Source organism: Acyrthosiphon pisum, chromosome X (genome assembly GCF_005508785.2).
Source record: "Acyrthosiphon pisum isolate AL4f chromosome X, pea_aphid_22Mar2018_4r6ur, whole genome shotgun sequence".
Classification (NCBI taxonomy): domain Eukaryota; kingdom Metazoa; phylum Arthropoda; class Insecta; order Hemiptera; family Aphididae; genus Acyrthosiphon; species Acyrthosiphon pisum.
In genome coordinates, this window is record NC_042493.1 from 11835179 (window position 1) to 11853395 (window position 18217).

At 29.0% G+C, this 18217-nt stretch overlaps 1 long non-coding RNA gene across 1 annotated transcript in view; it reads right to left on the minus strand.

Moving 5' to 3' along the window:
* LOC115033425 overlaps positions 1-16950 on the minus strand; it is a 26522-nt gene extending 9572 nt beyond the window's left edge. The window contains exons 1-2 of the long non-coding RNA XR_003838768.1: positions 16348-16950; positions 4585-4669 (exon numbers count right to left, since the gene is read on the minus strand). This is a non-coding gene — a long non-coding RNA (uncharacterized LOC115033425). The remainder of the gene's footprint in view (positions 1-4584; positions 4670-16347) is intronic.
* Between the last annotated feature and the right edge of the window lie 1267 nt (positions 16951-18217).

Below are 18217 nucleotides of genomic sequence, written 5' to 3' on the forward strand. Positions count from 1 at the left end.
TTTTAACTTCAAATGCTTATAAAAAAAAAATTGTGCTTATGTATTTTTAATATTGTTCAACTGCTATTGTAACAATGTATCAGGAAAGTTGTTTTTTACACTTTTTGGCCCAATAGATAAAACTTAATTGATATTTATAGAAAAAAAAAATAAAAAAATTGAAAACTTACAATGTCCGTAAACAGCTCAAAAAAAGTCAAATTATTTTCAAAATTGTATCATATATATAAAATGCTAATATAAACATTCAGTGGAATTTTAAAGTTTCTACAGTCATTCGTTTTTTAATTACAACAAAATAAGAAAATCGTTACGTAAGAACTCGAATGAATATCAAATGTTGTAAAAATATGAATTTCAAACGCCCATAAAAATTTAATTTGAGTTTCTTATAGATATTTTTTTTTTGATAAAGGTAGATTATCCTATAAGAAATCTTGTATTACATTTTAAAATCTTAGTTTTAAAAAGAAAAATTTCTATGAATTATAAACTCAACATAATTAGGTGATTTTCGTGGTTTTTCCATATTTTGTCAATTTTTGAACTTTAAATGCTAATAAAAAATCTGTGACTAATGATTTTTAATATTTTTCAAATGTCATTGTAACAATATAGTAGGAGCCTTGTATTACATTTTCAAGTATTTTTACTCAACAAATAAAGTTTTATTGACATTCATAGAAAAAAAAACTAATTAAATTGGAAACTGAAATTGTCCGTAAACAGCTCAAAAAAATCAAAATATTTTGAAAATTTTATCATCTATAGAAAATGGAAATTTAAACAACCAGTGAAAATGTCATGTATCTACATTCATTCATTTTAAAGTTACACCGAGAACCAAAATCAATTTTCTCAAAAACAGATTTTGCGTAAAAATTCCCGTTTTTCCTTAATTTTTCTTTTGTTTTTCACGGCGCTTTTGAAAATTATATGAAATTTTAAATTTTTTCCTCCCGAATGCACCAACTAGATTCACTTTCCCATCAAACAAGATACTGTTGAAGAAAATCGAAGCAGTTTTACTGCCCCAAACCGTGATGACAGACACAAAAATAAAAAAATAAAAAAACACACATCATTGTAAAATCAATACATTCCATCGTTTCACTCAGAATCTAAAATTTATGAAATTTTTTAAGCGCGTTTTGGTATTAATTTTGACGATATTCGATATTCAAACGTATAAATCACGAGCTCTCCTAAATGATTTTGGATCAAAATTTGTGAAAATTATTATTTAAATTATCATTTTCTGTACACAATAACATCTTAAAAGCCATTAAATGACATTTATAAATTTCGAATCTTAGATTCTGAACAGAGCAATCAGTGTATTGATTTTACAATGAAGTCTGTTTTATTTTTGTGTCTGTCACCAACTTTTTTGGTAAGAACCTGAAATTAGTTGGTAATTTGGGGCATCAGAACAAACGAATAAAAAATTTAAAAAAATCGATATTTAAATCGATTTAGTTTTTTTGATGGAACTCAAAAACTAATAACAGTAAATATTTAAATTTTAAGTAAATGTTTAAAACTATATGTTTATATTATGACAATTTGCCATACATGATAACATTTTCAAAATATTTTGTTTCTTTTTGAGCTATTTATAGTCAAGACAAATTTTATATCAATTAAAGTTTTTTTTTCAATTATTGCCGCTAAAAATTATAATTTTTGGCAGAAAACTTGAAAATGTAATACAACAGAACATGATACTGGGGACAGGTGTCCAAAGTTTCAACTCCTTAGTGTTCAAAATGGGATCACACTCTAGGATTCAATACGGTTTTTTTATAGATATTTTAAGTTCAAATTTGGACAAAATTAGATAGGTACTTAAACGAATAATAACGATTTTAGTTAAAGTTTATTAGTTAATTTATTACCTACCTTTGAAAATAATACTTCTAAAAATGTACATACCTATTGTTTGCAGGGGCGGAAATTCACACTTTTTGTGGACATTTAATTATATTGGTCTTCCGATTTGTTGTCAAACTTTTCATTTAAGTTAAAATTTTATTTATGTAAATAAAAAGTATTTTTCCGAATATGTTTCTGATTTAATTTATTTCTAGAAATGTAATGAAGATTTAGGTAAGTATAGGTATAGGTATAGGTAAGTAATAACCAAATTAGTGGATATTATATTTACTAACTACCTGCGATGGTATTTCTTTAGTAATTAGAATTGTAGGCAATAGTAAATTATACGTAAATATTCAGATGTTAATTTTAGTATTAAATAATGTAGGTAGTATATACCTAGTTAAGTTGTTCAGAACAATGTTTATTTTAATTTTAATTTGAATGTATTGAATTTGTCACTTTTTATTAAATTCCTTGTTTTCCATGTATTTATTTATTTGTTTATAATTTAGGCGTGCTTAACCTTTTAATACATGAATTGAGCCATTCAATGCAGCCTGCAATTAAAATGAATAAGTCCTACTATTATGGTAGTATAAATTAATTGTACATTTGTACTTTTGTAGCTGCTATAGCTTATAGTTTTTACTTTTTGAACCACGTCGTGCGTAACGTCGGCAAGCCCGGATTAAGGGGGGGGGGGGTCCAGGGGGGACCATGACCCCCGGGCTTCAATAGTTAGAATTTATTTCGGGGCCTCAGATTCGTCAATTATTTTTTTTATTATAGGCTATAACACTGCATAAATCAGCTAAAAAAAACTACTCTAGGAAATAACGTCTAACTTTAAATTATTAATAACATTTTGCAGGTAACCAATATATTTTTGAAAATCAATATTAAATTCTTGTGACTTTGGGAGCCAATTAAAAGATAAAAATATTGACTACATGTATTTAGAAGCACCGAAGTTTTTATATATTACAGAATTGTCCGGTATCATATCCATACCTATATGTCACATTATGTGCCTTAAAGTAGGCACAGGAACAACACGTTACCGAGCCACACTGTGTAAATTAGTCCCAGCCAATGCGATTGCAGCTAGTAATAATATGCGTGTTGCGAAGACCGTTTGATAATTTTGAGGTTTTCAAAGAGTACGTTAATTAGCTCATTTTATTGTATTTTTTGAATAAACATATTATATAATATATCCAAAACAAAAATAGTTTTACCTGAACATTTTTGATTTCATTATTACAACAAGTGTTTCTTCGAAAAAAGGACAAAAGTAATTGACAAAAATGTTTCAGTAATTGAAATTGATAAAATTTTTAAATGTGCTAAATATTTTCCAAAATTGTTTTTTAAAAATATCATTGTTGCAAGAAGGTTGGAGACATGTTTTAATCGACTTTCTAAATAGCTTAGCTGCGTTCTTATAAATTCATGGGCTCAATGCGTTAACCAAGTGACACGGCTGAAAAATGATCTAGCTGCAGGTTATGTGATAACCAGATAACGTATAAAACAATATATATAATGGTGATTTGATTTGTAAAAAAAAATAAGACATATTATTATGATATATGTAATAGGTATGTATCCTTATCTTTGTATTAAATATTACATATTATTCATCATGTATAATATTATATGAGACGAGATGTTTTTCGAAATATTTATGGGCGTAAGTATAACAATAAAATATGATTCCAGATATCTATAATATACCATTACCTTATATGCATAAAGTAAACGCTTAGAAATAATAAATTATATTACCTATATATATGTACAATTTTGGGTCAAGATATTCGATATTTATGCATCGACGTTTTCACAAAAAATATTTCACACCAAATTTAATTTCCTGTACAAAAGAACAAATATATAAAACATATTTTTCATCGAAGAGCGGACAAATTGCATTATAAGTTATAACAGTCGTTATCTACTAAAAGTTTTTACTCCCATATACGGGATGGAGTTATATCACTTTTTATAAAAATTATTTTCATTAATAACAAAAAATATATCGTATGTAATTCGATAAAGGTTTTTATTCTTTGTACTAAAGTTAAATTATATTCAATTAAGTCATACAAATAAACATTTGTATTATCTAAAATTCTTCCTAAGGTCTTACTCTTATACAAGTATACATTTTAAATTAATATAGTATAATATTGTTTGTTGCAATCATATTATAAATGCATGTTACCACTTATTAAAAAAAAATACAAATATTTTTTAATTTGTATACTTTTAATACTAAACGAAACAGCAATTATTAGGTCAAAATATACATATATAACACGACCGTGACGACGTGCCACTTACATGTATTCTAATAATTGGAATATAAGAGAACAGTCTTTAATTTTTAATTATTGTATGCGAACACTAAACGTGAAATTTCAAAACAAGCCAAAAATAAGTATTGTTGGCCCAACTGTATTTTTGATGAATTATGGATTTGAGAAATAGACCAATAAAGATTTTTACGAATTGTCTTTTTTACGAATTGTCTGTTTTGACGAACTGTCCGCGGGTTACCGAAATTTCGAGTATACAATAAAGATAGGCAGACACAGAATCAAACCTTACTCCAATCAATATTGATCGTTATTCGCGTTAATACACAAAAGTATTATTATAATATGTTCCTTGTTCATTGTAATATTATAGCATACATACCTGAGGTTGCCTAGCTCGGTGCGTTTCCTCCGGTATGTATCCGACACAGACACGTGCGATAATGAGTCCCGGAAATGTCACGTACCTACACAATTATAAAAAAATATGATTTAGTATAATAGTTGTTATAATTATTATTATCACTCGTATATTATTATATTATAGCCCTAGTATTGACAGTCACACACACCGCGGTTTTTTGCCACGACGTGCATTATTCACGCACGACAATTTACTAAAGTTGCAGCACTGAAACAGCTTACAACAAATATTTATTATTATTATCATTATTGTTGTTGTTGTAATTGCGAACTCTCGAGATTAAATAATGAAATTAAGTTCCGAACCCGCCCGGATGATAATATCGAACGTTCTAATTTCTCCGCTTGTCGTTTCTAAATAACTTTACAAAATATTATATGCGTCTATACAGAACACTGAACACTTTCATTTGCATTATGAAGCGTTACCTATGTGCTATGGCTAACTTCCTCCTCTATTTATAGTCCTGAAAATCTTTACATATTCCTTCGCTATTGAAACAAGAATATATCTGATATGAAGTTAAATTTTACAAATCGTATTGGATTCTAAGTTTGGACCTGCTACTACTCTGTAAAATACTACTAACTATTTTTAACAAAATATTACGTCTTAAATTATCCATATGGCATACACAATAATATGTCCAATGTTAATTAAAATACATAAATATAATTATAAATAAAAATGTAATCAATTTTTTGACAGTCAGCTACAGACTCCTGTTTACCAATTGTAGTATAATAATATGTATAATACGTGCAATTTTAGTTTTTACAATATAAAAAACTTATCATAAGTTATTTTATTAATACGTCGCTATAAATATATAGTCATCAAGTAGTGTTGACCAGTTACCTCAGTGGCTGTTTTCGGCATTTAAAAAATGTACCAATTGACATTAACGCGTATAGCGCACTTGGAAGAATCAAGGAAATATTACCGACATGAGTAATATATATAACCTATATATTAAATTTTGGGTAATTAAAGTGTATGCCGCTTATTATTTCCATTGAAAATAATAATTGTTTCTTAATTCTTTTATCTTAGGTATTTATTTTAATTTTTATTATTCCTATAGCTGTGTCAACGAATTCGTGTCGTCACATATTTGCCATCCATATTTTAAGCCAGGTGTGGTTGTATATATATTATGGTATGTTGAGGACCACTGGTACATTAGGTCGAAGGCCTGGTGCATTTTATTTATTTATTTTGTGGTTGGGGGGGGGGGGTTGATTGGAATAAAAAAAGGTAAGTTTGAGGGGAACTGATATATGCCATCAGCAAGAGGCAGGTTAGGTACTCGTTTTATATCCGATTTAAGTTTTTTTGTATAGTCAATTATTTCATCAGATTGACTAATTTGAGTTTGAAAAAAACTTAAATTTGTATGATAGGTAGGTAGCTTGTGTGTGAACATAGTAATAAGCTTATAGTTTGGTGTGGGTCGATAAACAATAGTAAGAACAACACTGACCAACATTATTTGTATAAATTATGATGCTTTGAACAATTTTAAACACAAATTATAAAATATCTATCCGTTTGCTGGAACTTGAATTCCAGGACGCTGGCGGCTTTATATAGTTTATGAGTACATCTTGTATATCTTTATAATATTTTAATGAAAATGTGTGGGTAAAAAGTGGGTAAAATCATCAAATTTTGATCAATATTGATAAATACCAAATTTTTAATGATTTTTACAAAGTAACTAAAGTGAACTTTATTTATTTATTAAAGTGAACTTTAGTTACCATATATTTAATTAATTACAATTAGGTAATTTATAATATTTATTAAAGCATACCAAAGTGTCTAATTTTTTTTTAATTTTCAAATTGCACAAATGTATGACAATTAATATAACTAAAGGAAAATTATTCTTCTGTTATAAATTATAATATGATGAGTGATTACAATTTACAAGGTATTTATTAAAATATAATAACACTTGTATATTTGATTTTGTACATCTGGTGGTTGACTTTATACATATAATATTATGTACCTGCCTAATAACATATAGTATGTATTACTTAATATAGCAATAATTATATTGCTTGTTTGTTATGTCTAAAATCGAAATTTATAACGATTGAAAAGAGATGAACCAAATGCAATATTTATATTTTTAAGCCAAAAGTCAGTTAAATTATAATATTAGATATTTCGAAGGTAGGTACTATAATATACACCTTTGTTACATGAATTATGTATATTGTTGTTGTAATAATAATATTGCTGCAGGCTGCAGCTGATTGCGAAAGCACTACGATACATATTACATACCTACCTATTTTAATCCATAAAATGTATAGCTACATTGCTTAGCAGACGTGTGGAGTGACGTTTTATTTGAAATTAAACTTTAAAACAGGGAACGAGCGCGTTCATTGTACAATTTGTGTATCCCGGCTTGGTATTTCGGTGGATGTTGACAAAGTGACTTTTGAAAGTCGACCGATTACCGCCCACGGCAGCGCTGTGGCTGCTTGTCACACGATTCCTCGGCACCGACCGAACTAACATTTCAGGGTACAGGAATAATATATTACGTTTTTGAAGTTGAATTTTAATCACATGGTTATCGATTTCCTAGATACTTAGCGTTTCTACAATCTACAGCAAAATTGTATCGTAAAACGCGGTAACAATAATAATATAATGTATAGGTATTAAAAAAAATCTGAAATTGTTCCGAGAAAAGTGGTTGCTGCATGATTGCAATGTTGATACGCAGAGCCAAAGAATTGTTTAGTAGTGCAGCGGGTAATACATAATACTATTTCATAATTAGAGCATCGCGTACCCATACTTATGCAAAGTACAGCATAGAGAAGCGGTCGCTAACCGGTGGTCCGTGGAGTGTATATTTGTATTCCAACGAATTGTAATTACCTACATATTCCATCGGTGATTATAAACCTACCAGAAATATACATATTTTATTTTTGGATAATATTTGTAACATTTCACAAATCAGAACATTAGTGTAGTAGGTATAGGTAATTAACTAAAAAAAGTTCAAATTTTTATAAAATCTCAATAGTTTTAAACTCTGAACATATTTAGCTTTAATACCTAAAACTTCAAAAGTGGAAAATGTAATATTCTCTCTTTTAAATTTTTTTAGAAAAATGATTCTTGAAACATTCATGTATTACATAAATATTATCATTTTCAGTACACAATCAAATGTTTATAATATTATTATGACATTAAAATAATATCATTCATGATTATAATATTAGTATAATGTTATTATATTAATATTATAACATTATCATTACAAAATGCTGTCTGGATTAATTTAGTTAAATCGATTACGCGTTCGACTGACAATAAAATTCGAACCATGGACTACGCTAAACGATGAAAATTTAAATATTTAAATGGTCGACCAAGGCATGATAAAATAACAAGGTAACTGAAAAATCGTTGGATCTTGTAAATACCATTGTATCTTTAATCTTGCAGCTCACCTCATAATAAACTATTTATATAGGTAGATATATATATACACTTACCATGACACAACACACAACCAATGAAAAGTGGTGAACTGGATAATTATGGCCCGTGAGGTAACTGGTAGGTATGCGTATCATAATTAAATTTCCATCGTATAACTTGTTATTTTATCATGGACCCAAGGGACGTGACTTTAAGTCAATCGGTGAGCTGTAACTTCGGCAATATAATAATATTATTATAATATTGCATCGATATATTGTTGGGAATTAAAACGTATCACAATCGCATTGCATTTTTTTTCCGAACGTAGGAATGAATTTGTTTTTAATGAAAACGGAGGAAAAACGTTTTGTTTTATTTATTCGAAACTGCCACTAACGGGCACTCGTACCTATATAGTGTAACATGTGTGCTGTATATATATATATATATATATGTTACAGCTAAAGTGTTGAATTCCGTTATTTTATGAAATAACTAGGTAGTTCATGAATTACCTACGAATGTTAGTTAAAGTATCAAATAATACATGAAAATAGTACTTTAACTAGTTATTTCATAGAATATCTAGTTATTCTATACAATTTCAGTTTGATATCCGTTAAAGTATAAAATACATTAAAATTTAAAATATATATTAAAATATTTTATTTTACTGAATTATGAATTAATTATAGTTATATTATTTATTTATTTGTACATGTAAGGCCAATATAGAATTTAGAGTTGCACAATACCTCATTTTTTCTACAAACACATCGCTTTGTGTCACATTTTTTGGTACAAGTGCACTTAAAAAAACCATGACCAGTTCCCAATGACTGCGCAGTTTCCGCAGATCTTAATGTAATACTTTCATTTGGAACAGCTTCTACGGCTAACAAATTTTCTGAACATACTGTGAACTTTGATCGAGAGTGTAGTTGTTTTAGGGCCCGTATTACAATAGTTGAACTCCGATTAAACCACCGAATTCGGCCGGTAAAATCAGTGGTTCAAGCGTAACCGAGGTTTAAACTATGATTGTAAAACGGGCCCTTAACACTCCTATAATTATAATTTGTAGGTTAGGTATCAAATAAATAAAATTATTTATCATGGTATTTTGTTATTTACAATTTTACACATTAACGAAGTGATGCCATGGAATGTATAAAATAACTAGTTAAAGTATAAATTATATACATTACCTACAAGCTTTAGTTATTTTATACATTACCTAGTTATTTCATTAACTAACTGATTCAAAACTTTAACTGTAACATATATATATAGCTACCTGGATAGTGGGTAGTAAAAAATAAAATGAAAACGTTTTCACCGCATTCGCAGTGGGTTTAGTTGGTGATTTCGTGAATCGCACCGATGTATTTTCTGCGTAGAAGATTTTCACGGACTTTTTATTATTTTTTTATTGCTTTTCGACCATTAACTCGAAATTACTTCCACGTCACGAAATTACGGGATGTAAAATCGATGGTGACCAGAATCGTGTATCGTCCGAGCACAGGAACTATATTATATTATTTATATATATAATATATATAAGTAAATATTCGTGTATGATGAAAATATACAAGTATATACCCAAGGGCGTACACATGATTTTCTCATAGGGGGGAGGGGATATTCGTATAAATCACGACAAAACGGCCCTCGTTTTTACCCCCTACACCGTCAAGCTACTTAAAAATATCATATTATTTTTTCCATCATAATAATATAACCAAAAATTATCAACATAGTTGTCATAATTAAACATAGATATACACATTTTAATAATTTACCTTTGTAAATGCTGTTCTATTTATGCGTCCTTAAAAATGAATTTAAATAGTTTATTTGTAATTAAAAATACTTACATTAAAAATAATTGAAAACACGGAAACTAACAATCCAACTACGTATATATTTTATAATAGACGATACTACGATAGTAAACAAATCTTTCTTTTTAGATTCAGAGATGAGTGATTAGTGATGAATGAATTGATTTTACAATGATGTGTCCTTTTTTTGTGTACCTATACTTAACTATCTCCCCCTTTTGAAGCAGTACAAAAACTTAAATCTTAATTTTACTCAGAGTATTAATCGTAGACATTTTAAATATTCCATTATTTCTTAAACTATTATTTTCTGTATTTAAAGAAATGTTAATAATTTTTTTACTAATTTTAATATATTAAAATATATAGGTATACAGGCATTTGTAATTTGTTACATTTTAAATTATTTGTTTTTTTTTTAAATTGTCGATAAAATATTTTAGGTTTATTCAAAAAGTTTGAAAATATAATACATGATTCTAGATAAGTTGTTCAGTTAGTAATTTTAATAATTTAAAATTTAATTGTATGGTAATGGTATAAAATCGAGGTACTCTCAACACCTATTGTACAGCAGAGTGGTTACTTATATACCGGCAGGTGATTATTTATCATAAACCACTTATTGTTTTAAAAATAAATCATGTTTTGAAACACTTTAACATGATTTCTAGTCGTTAAAAAAATAATATTTAAAAATATATATTTTTTATCGTTATCATTTTTTTTGAGTTTTTACTTTATTGAAAAACAATATACATTTTTAATTTCTTATTCCAAACTCCAAAGCATAATATTATTATAAAAACTATACCTATATTATGTAATTATATTACAAATAAATGCATATTATTTTGGTTACCTGGTTTTGCGATATTGATAGAAGGTCATCCTAAGTATAATATCCTATTTTGCGTGCATTTCCTATGCAACGTTTTCGGATTGGGTAACACAATATTACGCATAATATTCACACATCACACGCACTAACCGTTAATACATATTATTATATTTCAAAAATCTTTAATATTCAATTGAAAAAGTTAATGAGGCAAAAAAATATATTCCTACAAATAAATAATTATTTTTAAAGATAATTCTACTGCGACTTTTGCAGAGCTCGTGACTGATGTCATTTTCGTGTACAAAAGTGTATAGGAAATGCTAATCTTAGGTGTATGACTGATGTAGAGTAAAGCTAATGAATACAAATATAAATAAAAAAAAATAACTGTGTTAAGCAGTGATAAACCATTAGTATAGGTACATATTTGGTAATATACACATTATTGTATGTTAACGTGAACTTCCAGCCCATCAGGCGCGTATCCTGAGTTTTATTTATGGAAGCTTAATGACAAAATATAAGTATAAAACTAAATGTCCTAAAGCATCAAATATTAGAACAATGTTTCCTCTTATGATATATTACACCTACACTGGGCTACACAAAATAACAATACATATTACAAAACAAATACGAAACAATATGTTGAACAAACTATACCCAGTTGAAAGCACCTGGCTCTTCCAATGTTGGAAAACTTATTTAAAACAGCTTCACTTGTTATATTATTGCATATTGTAGGTATATACTATTATTATATATGTTCAAATAAATAATGATTTTTATTTTTCATCAATTTGTTGTTTTAATTTGAGGACACATATTATGCCATTCAATAAACATTTGAATATGTTAGTATCTGATAGTCGAGTTCAAGAAAGTCGGCATATTATGCATTATAATTATAGTGAATGGTTGATTTTGCTAACGCTCAATGCATTCACATCGATACAAGACATTAAACGAACCTGGTGCAATATGTATGTCAAGAGTAATTAGTAGGTAGTGCATTTTTATGTAATAAAAAGTCAAAATGTGTAAATATTTATGTGATTATTAATTATTTTAGCCATCATTAAAAAACATAAAATATTTAACAAAAAGTTTCTGTTTAACATACATTTTATATTTTGAGCGGAGTGATGAAAATATTGATTTTACAATGATGTGTGTTTTTTTATTTTAATAAAATTTTTTTTTATGTCTGTCATTACCTTTTAGAACAGTAAACGTGCTTAGATTTTCTTCAAAAGTATCTTTTCTGATAGTTTAGTTGATACTTTGTGGATTCAAAATTGCTCAAAACAAAACAAAAGGAAAATTAAGGAAAAACAGGAATTTTTACGCAAAATTGATTTTTGATAAAATAGATTTTGGTTTTTTGTGTAACTCTAAAACAAAAAACAAATGAAATGTTGACTGAATGCTTATATTACAATTTTTTATACACAATGACATTTTCAAAATATTTTATTTGTTTTGAACTGTTTACGGAAATTTTCAGTTTCCAATTTTTTTTAGTTTTTTATTAGTTATAAAAGCTTGTAAATTGAATATAAGGCTTTTAATATATTGTTGCAATGACATTTGAAAAATATTAAAAATCCAGTCACAATCTTTTTAAATCTAAGATTTTAAAATGTAATAAAAGATTCATTATACAGTTAGGTATCTACCTCTATAAAAAAAAAAAATATCTATAAGAAAGTCAAATTACATTGTTATAAGATTTTGAAGATCTAATTTTTACGACGTTGGATATTCACTCGATATTTTGTCATGTAGCGATTTTTTTATTTTGTTGTAATTCAAAAATCAATCACCGTAGACACTTGAGATTTAAATCATGTTTATTTTATCAATTCGTAGTAATATCATAGGCTTACTGACCGTCTTCGCTCAGAATCGTTTATCTTATTCAATGGTATTATTATATCATTGAATTCAAATTTAACACTATCCGTTTCAATTACAAACTAGTACCCTACTGTACAGCAGAGTTACACCCACTTAACCACCTTTAAAAAAAATTTTAATCATATAAAAAAAGGATATAAAATAAATAAGTATGTAATATAAAATTGTACTGAAAAAAAATGTATTAATGAACTAGATCAACTAGTCACAGAGTAGTACTTAAGTAGATTATATAATAGATATTGCGATATTAAAAATTGTTTACCTATTTTATCTTATTTATCACCTACACCATTCTCTGTTACGATTTACGACCGTTTGAACATTTTTCCCGCAGAATATTGATTATTAACAAGATGTCGGCGTATAAGTTAATATAAAAATACGAAATATTTAAGAAAATATATTATTTACTTCAAAATATGCGAAAATAATAATGAACAAGTATGTTTTATTTTTTTATGGCATTCATTTTTAATCAGAGTTAAGAAATATAAATTCAATACAATTATGTATTTACATAAAAATGCCGGTCCTAGTAATTATTAATAAATAATTTTATATTTATGTATATTCCATTTAGTTTCTAATTAAAATAGAGAAACGAATTTGACGATGAACTTCTACTCTGAAATGCCATGAGGTATGAATTTGGTACAGTGTTGTACTGTCCTGAAGTATCAAGTAAGTCCCGCGTGCAGAACTGATCTAACTTCTGTAGGTATATTCTAAACACGTTGTCAAAAAAATGTTTTAGGGAATTGTGGTATGATGAGATCGCAGAAAAATAACTATGTAATGTTATTTCTTATATGAGCAGTGTTAAAATATATTTTGTTGGAAATAAATTGGTATATAGGTAAGTAGTATAGGTAGATACCTATATAATATTATATTTACATAATACGATTAGCATGGCGTACTGAGCGATATTTTCGATTTCCATATTATAGATACGATTAATATTGTGATGTCCTTGCTTTTTTTGATAGTTTTTTAAAATCGTTTGAGAATATCTAAACCATCGAAGCCCCGCGAAACACATCTGCTCGGTATATTTTTTTAAACAACCTATGCATTATTGTTCTGCACAATTTAATGCATTGTTGCCTCATTGCCTGTCACGGTACAAATACTAACCGTATGTATTAGGGCTTGGGGGATACACTTCTCAGCCACAAAGGGCAGGGGGGAATAATTTTAATTGCTGTTACTGTTACTGAATAATATTATTAAAGTGACTTTTTTTTTATAGCGGCTACTGGAATTATCTACCGCATATTATGCATTTTTATTTTTAGAATATAACGTGATACCGCCATTTGCTTGTGTCAATTTATATGCTAACAATATTATTTGTATCTGTTTATAATAGAAGATGAAATTATAGCTATGTAGGGTGATTTACCGTGTATGATTATCTATAGTAACCACTAACATATAAATTTGTAAAGACAAAAGTAAACAAAAGAATAATGTTTTTAAATCAAGTTCAAATGAGCAATTTCAAAAATCACAATTTGAGTTAATACTTTATTAAAGGATAAAATGAGGGTGATTATGGTTAATGAATTATCCTGCAGTGAATAAATGTATACATACATAATAAATAATAATGATATAATAATATATAGACTGTAGAGTTTAATAGAAAAAAAATATTGAATTATAAAAATGTATTACATTACATTAATGCATTAAACATGTTTAATAAGTTGAAAAATGTCATGACCTTATCGTAATTCGTCTGTCTATCGATGATTGACAATTCAAATACATCGTCGGTACCTACTCTGATCTGGCCGTTTTAAAATTTTATCGAAAGTTTCACTAAACGCATCTGAGAACAAACTGTCGGTCGAAATGTTTTGAAACAAGTTTTTCAAATGCAATAATTTTGTATTGGTATAAAAATATATATTGTCACAATTCACCACTACTCTGTGTCTAGGCGATCGCAAAGAGCGTGACGAGGGAACAACAAATTGCGAAGTTGGCATTTAAATAAATTAATGTCAATGTAATTATGTCAATTAATAATTAACATAATTCAGTTGTTCAACAATTATAACAGTAATTATATCTATAGATAATACCTACAATACATTGATAGTATTTAAGTAAATATTTTTTCAAGTGTTTATATAATTTGTAAGGATATACAAATCGTTACGTTTGGCCTGCAGAGTGAAAACGGAAAGAACATTTCCAGATATCTCATTTGGGCGAAAATCTAATTTGTTTTTATCAGATTTCGGGGAAAACTCGTCGGTAAATCGGTTAATACATTTCCGATGGCGGATAAGTCACCGGTGTCATCGAGGAATCGGCGCAAATGGGATAAAAATGAAAAATCGAACGGCACTGTAGGGGGACGAGATACAACATGGAGTGGGTATATAATAATACGAATTTCGCGAGCTCGAATATTATATGCCTATATATTATTTTCCGTCAGGTCTATGGGGACGACCGTGGTGGGGTTAAAACAGTAGTGGTTCGACCAGACGTGTTGAATGCAGAACACATTACATTAATATTATTATAATTTATAATTATATTTTGTTCTGAATGAGGAGAGTTGTTGACGGCTTAAATTCCGGTCGGAGTATACCCATTTAATGTATGGAGCTAATACCGTTATTTGCTGGCTGTAATGTTAATAAATATGCGCACGTGGTAATGAGGTTTTGTGTAGTATATTTATATATTATTCACATCCGTAATAATAATTATAATATATTATTTTTCGTCCATCTATACTCTTTAGGGGAGCAATAATTTAACTGTCCACGGTGAAAAATACCCGTAGGTATTGGTTTTGAGTAGAATTCATATTAATATACATTCCCGGGGACTATAGAGCAACGAGCAACCCCCAATCCCCATCATCTCACTATACAATAACACATCACCGAAACGTACTTACCTCTATCCGAGAGAGCCCCGTGGTTATTCTAACATAAATGCGTATATTTTGATGGTCTAAACGTATTAAATATACCTACTTATAATGTTTTATATTTTAACGGTGCAGACATTTTTATTTTTCAAAACACTTTGTTTTAATTTTATATTTTGTGGGCTTGTTATCTTTATTACAACTATGGTTTAGACTTTTTACTTAAGATAATATCACGCCAGTCTTTATTTTGATGATACGATCTTTTTTTAACTTCGTCAATATATAACGTGCAAATATGAAAAGTTTCCATTGAAAGCGCGTGTCGTTTTAATGTTTAAATTGTATACGGACAAGTTCTGTCGATATAACTTTCACACGGTATTCAGCATTTTACTCTTTATAAATTTTATAATAATCGTATTTTTAATGAGTTTACGGTAACACACACACACGCACACACAAAATAGTACAATGAAATCGAAACACAAAAACTTTTTGGGAGAAGGTATTTCAAACGATTCAAAACGATGATACATTATCCAGATACAAATAAAATATTCACCGTGGAAAGGACGTACGTCATTATGGTTTTTTTATGACGGGTGTTTGAAGAGAAAATAGAGTCACGCGAACGAAAGAACATAGGTATCTAATATTTTTGGACGACCAGCCAAAATAATATTTGCATAATACTGCAGGCACAATAAATTAAAATATATTATAATATAACGTTTACTCACCAACGAAGCGAGCAGATCAGTTATCCATGATCACATACACACACACACACACACACACACACACACACACAGTAACATAAACGGGCACAATTGGTGGTGGTATAGGTGAAAACTTAATATTGGAAATAATATCTGGAAATTGGAAAGCACCGCGGCGGTGAGTTGATATAATATGTATATTAAACAAAAATCAAACTATTTTCACCGAACTAAAAGTACAATAATAACCATATAGTAAAATATATTAGTCCCGCGAGAGCACATTTTTTTTTACTATAGCGTGATGATTTTTTTATTCTATCGATTTTTCCGGTGTCGACGCTATATTATAATAAACCGTGTGCAGCCGGACACACGCACGCAGAGACGAAACGCGCGTCGTGCGAAAACTGTATTGCGGGCTGCGGCGGCGCCGGTGACCGCGACGGCGACGACAGTTGTACAACAATATTGATAGTCATATATTATATACAATGAAGTAGACGTGCGTTTCGATATTTACCTGTACACGGGCATGAATTATGGTACGTACACCTACCTAACCTACGCGGGTGCACACAGGTGTCGCCTTGTTACGACGATAACGATTTCCAAAGTACGTCACGCACGCACGCACGCACCACGCCGCACAGGTTTATACGAAATACATATATAATACTCATAATGGACGTACATATATATATTTATATATTATATTATATCGTATATGTATGAGTACGATATATATATATAGACCGCCGATAGACGTCATAGAACCTACGATGTTGCGGCGATGTCCTCTCGTCACCATCTACATTATAATATATTGTAATATAATAGGTACCTCTATAATACGTCCTAATATGTGCACACGATTTTTCGAGTTCGAAGACGAAAACGCTATTATTATTATAAAAATACAATAATATTGTCGTATGTTATTGTCGTCTGTCGTTTACCCCCTTGTACCTACAGCAGTCGCAGATCGCGTATAAATACATCATATTACATAATATTATTGTATACTTAGGTTAGATATTATACGCCTACTACCTGTTGTTCGGCAAGTTTCGCGGCGCTCCGTCCGGTCGTCCGGAAGAAGCGTAGGCGCGGTTGTCGGTTACCCAAAGGTGGGTAAAGTTATAGTGAAAATAACTTAATCGAGCTACGTTAAGCCAAAGGTAAGGACGTTAGAAGTTAACAAACAATCCGTTTTACTGATAAAGTCCAAAGTTGGCATGGAGAAAAATATCCTTCATCTTTCTCGGCTAAAAAGGAGTTCATTAATTTTAATTACCACCTGAGTCACACATAAGTATATATCGTTGGGAAACCGTCAGTATTTTTAAATTATAACTAAATATTTCGTTAAAAATACTTCTTATCGGCCAGTGGTGAATCCAGGGGGAGAGGGCCACCCCCATCAAGCACCGTAGTTTCCTTATGTGTTAGCCTGTGTCATCCACTAGTAGATGTATCATGCATTGATGATTTAAATTGTGTTGTACTTTTGCCCCCTCCCCCCCGCAATTAAACACTAGATTATCGTTATAGAGGCTATTGCATAGTCCACACTATAATAATTATAACTGTATAATATGGTTTATCACATGTTAGCGTCAATTAAATTGGTAATTAAATCACGGAATATTAAATATTTTATTTGTTTAGTTTTATTTAAAATCATTGTTTACAGCGTAACTAAACAAAAATTAATTACTTAGCTCACACTTGTAAATACGCTTATAAATATGATCTTAACTTGAAGTATTATTTTTCAATCAAGTGGAAAAATGTCAAGTTATTGCTTGTTAGATGCAATGGATACTTTAACTACCTACCTATATTGTCAAGGTGTTAAGTGTATTAAACGCTTAACTACCTAATTAGT